Here is a 6,079-nt window from a genome sequence, read left to right as displayed (position 1 = left end):
GCCTGCTCGGGGCGGCGCTGCCCGCTCCCCCGGCGGCCGATCGCGCCGGTAGCGAGGAACGGCGCGAGCGGGGGAGGGGAGAGGGGGAAAGAGGGGCAGCCTCGCTCTGGGCCGGCCGGCCGCGCTCGCCGATTGGCTGCGGAGCACGAGCTCGGCGGCCAATGGGAGAAGGGAGGCGGAGGGGAGGGAAGCTGCGCGGGGAGGTGACGCGCGCGGTGACGGAGCGGGGCCTTCGAGGTGTTTCGGCCGGGTCCCCTCAGCCGCCGCCGCCATTTTGGGTGGCGGGTCTGTGCGGGCGGGGGGGAGGAGCGGCAGGCGGCCGGGAGGGCACGGCCGCCTGACCCCGCTGTTTTCAAAGCCAACAACCGCTCATCCTTCGCCCCGCTCGGCTTTGCGTTCGCTCCCCTCAGAGGACCGGAGACTTAGCCTCGCCCCGCGCCACTTTATAAAAAAAAAAAAATGGTGTTGGTTTTTTTAAAATAAAACTTCCACTTGCAGCTGCAGGACGGCAGGGTAGTTGGACTGGTGCGGGGCGGCGCGGGAAGGAAGTGCTTGGCTTCCCCCGAGCCAGCTGAGGGGAGAGGAGAGGGGCGGCGGCCTGGCCCCACAGCCGCGCGCAGCGGAGTCACGCTGTGAAGTTTCCCAAAAGTTCCTTTAGTAAAAGACCGAGCAAAAGGAGCCGCTGCAGCTGTCACGTTTGGCACGGCCCGGATTTTAATCCAAACCACTTTCCTAGATGTGACCCTAAGCACAACTGATTTTGGAAAAAAGAGAAAGAAGTAGTGCTTGGCAGCAGGTATTTTGGCAGCCTCTTTGGAGACATGGGTAAGCTCAAGAATTAACACTGTCTGTAAGCAGATGCGTCTGCGGGATTATGCTCTATTGGGCAATATGCTCATTTACGGTGCACAGCAACTGTGGACCAAGTTCACAAGCAAGGCTTAGTGGGAATATTTCTGATAGGGTTGATCAGCATTGGGAGCAAAATTATTTTTCAGAAAAATCAGTTTTCATGGATCTTTGTAGTTTCTTAGCGTGACAAAAAGAGGCCAAATTGGCTTGTTTGAGTCCCAAGTAGGTTGCTGTCATCTCTTGGGCTCTGCTATTTCAGAATTTTTTACAGACCAATGTCTTACCAGTTTGATGATGACAGTCAGGTTTAGTGGCGTTGATGATGACATTCAGGTTTAGCAGTGGTGGATTTTGGCCAGTAGTAACTGCTGTAACTCACTGTCAGGTGATGTAGGTGGACACCGTTTCCAAACTAATGACAGGCTTTCGCTAGATAGGCTTCTCACGTTTGAGTATAGTCATCAGTGTTACATACGTTTGTAAACTCCCTTCTGGGACTTAAAGCTTCCTTCTGGGGTGCTTTATTGCAAGCAACATTGTCAATGTATTATACAAACTGTGGTGAGCTGCAAAAAGCCATTCCTGAATTTGCACTAAGCCATTCCTGAATTTGCACTAAGCACACCAGCAAAGGGAATGATGCCATGAAAATTCCATAGATGTGCTTTGTTTGATCATAGCCAGAGTCATTTTGCTTACACCAAGTACTGTGGCTATCAGAATATGTCCCTGTCTTTATTTGGGTAAATCCTAACTATAAAAGATTATTTATTGGGAACTCACATCCAATAAACTATCGCCTCTTGACAGTGACTCTTTGGAAATACAAAAGAAATCTCCCACTTCTATAGCTTTTCTGTGATGCAGGTGATTAGACGACAGAACGTTTCTGAAAAGGTAGAGATCAACAGTTGACAGAAGAAAAAAAAAAAAAGTGGCTTATTTACAAAATAGCCAGTGTTTTTTCTTCTCAAAGCTCATTTGGTAATGCCTGCAACATTTGGGACTCAACTTCAACTTGTGAGGAAAATATGCTCAGAGTAGTACCTGTTCCTTCCAGTTTTTCCTTCCAGGAAAAAAAGCTGCTACCCAAACTGTTTAAGCTAACCTGGTAAACTTTTATTGAAATGAGGTAACGACTATTGAAAGAAACAGATAGATACATTTCCAGAGCAGAGGGGATGGTGACTATTTTCCTGCTTCTATCCAGATCACAGTGTCTCTGCACATAACTAGAATCATTCACTAAAGTGTACACTGCCCTGATCCTCCGTGTAGTTTGTACTCACTCTTAGTGATTAGAAAATTAAATCAGGGGTTGTGGGAATTCCTCTCTGTTAAGTCCTGTATGTTGATGGAGCTCTCATTTCATCAGCAGCCTTAAGATTTTCCATCATGATTGTTGAGAAAAGTCAAAGCCACCGTTGGAGATGCAGTCTCCCATGTGTGTGAACTAAGTCACTCCGAAGTTTATGAATATCAGAAAAGATAATTTGATTTCGTTCTTTGTGAAAACACAAAGATGATGATCTTTCAGACTACGGGCTACTGGGTGTTTTATCTCTGGGAGATTTCTCAGAGGACAAGGCTCCACTCTAGATAGTTCTCACCAAGACTGAAAGTGGCAGAAGTCAGAGCCACCACAGCCCCATCTGTTGCATAAATAATGTCGCAATATCACAGCAATATGGGTAGGGTAAATTAGTCAGGGTTAATTAGTCCTGATGGTATTCCATATAGGCATAGCTACTTGTCTACCAATATGTAAACTGTTCAAAGGTGGTGTAGGTACAGCAACCCCTTCATATTGCACTATGGATATGCAAAAAAGACAGTCACTTGACATGGCTATTTACATTTTAAAAAGTAATGTAGTTTGTCCACTCAGCAATGTTTTAGAAAACTACATAGAGAAAAAGAAAAAAGAGCATCTCTTTAGCTGGTGCTCTTACTCATTTTGGTTGGTATCACAGTGCAGCTGCCTTAAGAAAACAGGATATTATAAAGTACATCCATGCCAATATCATACCTCACTGTTTCAAAATCAATGTTTTTCAAATTGATGCTGTCATTTCAGAAGGAAGTCTTTAGTAAAGAAACAAGAAATATATTAAAATATGTAAAAAGAAATGTGTAAAGTCTGGGAAACAAATTCTGTCAGCATCTTCTATTTTAAATTGGTTGAATAGAACTGACAGGTAGTTTCTCATTGCTTTTAGCTTCTGCACTTACTGTTTAAGGAAATGAGCAGCAAGTAAAATATTTTACGTTACCAAATTGGAAATCTCTTATATTTGCTATGGGTTTTGTTACGTTGAGTTTATTTTATATCCCTGTATTTACATCTGAATGATTTGAATTACCTGAGGTAACTGCTGACTTTTGATTTAATTTTCAGGCATATTTTAAGGCTGCTTCCTTTTACGATTAAAGATTGTGTTGTATGTTTCACAAGGACATGCAAAATCCTTTGTATTTTTTATTCTCTGTCATCTTTGAAATTGCCCTAGCTGAACATACCTATTGTAATCACGGAGTTGATATGATGGAAATAGTATTACACTGACAACCATGCTCTAATAGTTTTTGCTGAACTACAGCTTTTTACATAATAAGGGTATGAAATCCAGAGAGAGATATCTAAAAATAACAAAGGTTTAACTAATAACTATTACAAGACATGTGAAAATCCAGGATGCAGCACTATGAGTCTGTTATTCTGACTGGCTCATCTGGTTGTACATTTAAAGTTCAGCTACTTCTGAGGAAATTATGCACCGATTGGTGGAAATATGAGAACTTTAACAAGTAAAATTGCTTTGCAATTTTATCTAAAAATATAAATAAAAGTATTGAAAAGTTGCTATTTACATAATGGCATGAAGTCATTGGTCTCAAAATTAAAAGGTATTGTACAGATACATCAATAATTTGCTGGTTAGTTGTAGTGTCAGTTCCTTTGAGGAAGAATTTTAGTGTCCCTGAGAACCATTTTTGTGGAATGAGCTTTAAAATCTTCTGGCCCCAAAAAAGGGGTTTTTGTGAGCAGTCTCTTAAAGCACAACTGAAGCTCTGTCTCGGCAGAACATGGTTATTAATAATGACATTGGACTCTAGTACATTGGTAGTAGCGTGCTACATTCCTGACCATGTCTTGAGATTGTAACTAGTCAGGCTATGAAGGAAAAAAAATGTATGGTGTCTAAGACCCGACCCAGGAGTTCATGAAAGGAAAGAATAAAAACCATTTTGCTCCATCACTGCCCTTTTCATAGCTACCTTTCCTGTGTCTTTGCTAACCCAAACGTATACATGCTCATCCCACCTCTACCACCTCCCACTGTGCCACCTCCCACTCCCACTTAGCACTGACTGATAGGTAGCATGTGGTTTGGGAAAGATGGCATCAGAAAGCCAGCACATTCTCCAGTGACCAGAACTGACTCAATGCCCAAACTAGTAACAATGACCTTTTAATGAAGTCATCTCTCTGTTGACCTTCTCGCTGCATTCTTGGAAAAAGATTGACAGAGACAAGGGACTGAGCAATAATCGTGTCATTTTATGAGTAACCATTTGAAAATAACCGAGAATCACCGAGGTAGTGTTCCTTGGAGAATCCTCCTTCAAATACAGACCTGTCTTAAAATCACATTGCCACATCATCAGATGTAACGTACCATTCTGGTGTGCGTAGTTTTCTTACTGTTTACCTTCATATGAAACACAAGAACATGCTTCGCTCTTACTAAATTATGTATGTTCGGAGGAAGGTTGTCCTTCAATGGTCTTTGATCTGTATTTTTCATCTGGTATCATCTGAAGAATAATTTATAGTGTGACTTCAGTGAAGACATAATCAGAGATTAATCAAGTGCATTTTGTTTAACTGTAGTCTCATTAATCTGTTTAGCTCTCAGAGGAACAATTACCATGTTATTTTTGTATTGGTTTGATTTTACCTCAGATCAGCAGTGCAAATTTCCCAACACTCGGAAGACCAATTTTGAAGAATAGACCAGTTCCCTTCTGAATTCTTGATCTTCTGGCATTGGTCTGTCTTTAAAAATAAAACAACAGGATATTTTGATTCTAAATTAGTTTCTCCTAGAAGGATGTGTTTTGGCTACATGTAGGTGCCTACAACATAATAAATTTTGCATATAATGCAAACTCTCTTAGAATGATATTACAGGTCTGTATCGTTTTATATTTTTGCATATTTCTCAGATTGGAAAATCATAGTGATGCAAATATAAAGAAGTGAATCAGGTTCTGCTCACCTTCCGATCCTTCAAGCAATAACAGGAAAGATAGTGAGAGCTGCCTTAACCTCTCATTAAGGAGTGGTTCTAAATTATTTGCTGCTGGCACCTGAACATGAAGTTAGAGTATCTTGAGGTGATTATAATTTCTGTAGAATTTGAGCTGTCTGGCAATGTATAGGTGCTAGATAGGAGATACCGTTTGGCAAGGAGGAATTTTTCTTCACAATACAAATTTCCAGTTGATGTAAGGAGACAATTTTGTCACTTTGCAAAGTTTCTGACACAGAGGATATTCTGCATGGGCTTTGTGCTCAGGCGTATGAAGATTCTGGCTTGCCAAGCAGCTGCATTATAGAGAGGGCATTCTGATTTCAGAGATCGTTTGGATCTCAGAAAAAAGGCAGCCTATGTAAGCTTGAAATGGCTTTTCGCCACTGTTGTGCCTTCCCTATATGTATACACAGATAGATAGATCTGTGTTAGAAATAGTTTACATTTGCAAACAGCTAATGTGTTTAGAATTTATGAACTTTGCACTTGAATATGCAATTAAAAAATGTGTAATTATCAAGTTATCTTGAAAATCTCTTTCAAGGAATATTGTAGATTGATCTCAAATATTTTACTAATATATTTTGCCCTAAACATACAAATGAGTCACTGCAAATGGCTTTTCATAGCCAGTAAACCGATCTCCTTAGTATAAGAAACAAAATATTATGTAAAGCTGAGAAGATTTGTGTTGCACATAGAAACATTCTCATTAATCCTGGGGTTTATCTGCCTTTTCAGACTCAAAATGGAATAGCTAGTATTAACAAAAAAAAGTAGACCACTGGACTGCTGGTAGGATATTTTATGATAATCTTTCGTCTGGTATGCAAACACAGCTATTTGTTTCCATTTTACACAGAGTGTCTCCAAGTCTGGAATCCAACTGCACTTGCTGGACATGGAAA

This window comes from Numenius arquata, chromosome 9 (genome assembly GCF_964106895.1).
Source record: "Numenius arquata chromosome 9, bNumArq3.hap1.1, whole genome shotgun sequence".
NCBI classification, from domain to species: Eukaryota; Metazoa; Chordata; class Aves; order Charadriiformes; family Scolopacidae; genus Numenius; species Numenius arquata.
This window is presented reverse-complemented; position numbering follows the sequence as displayed.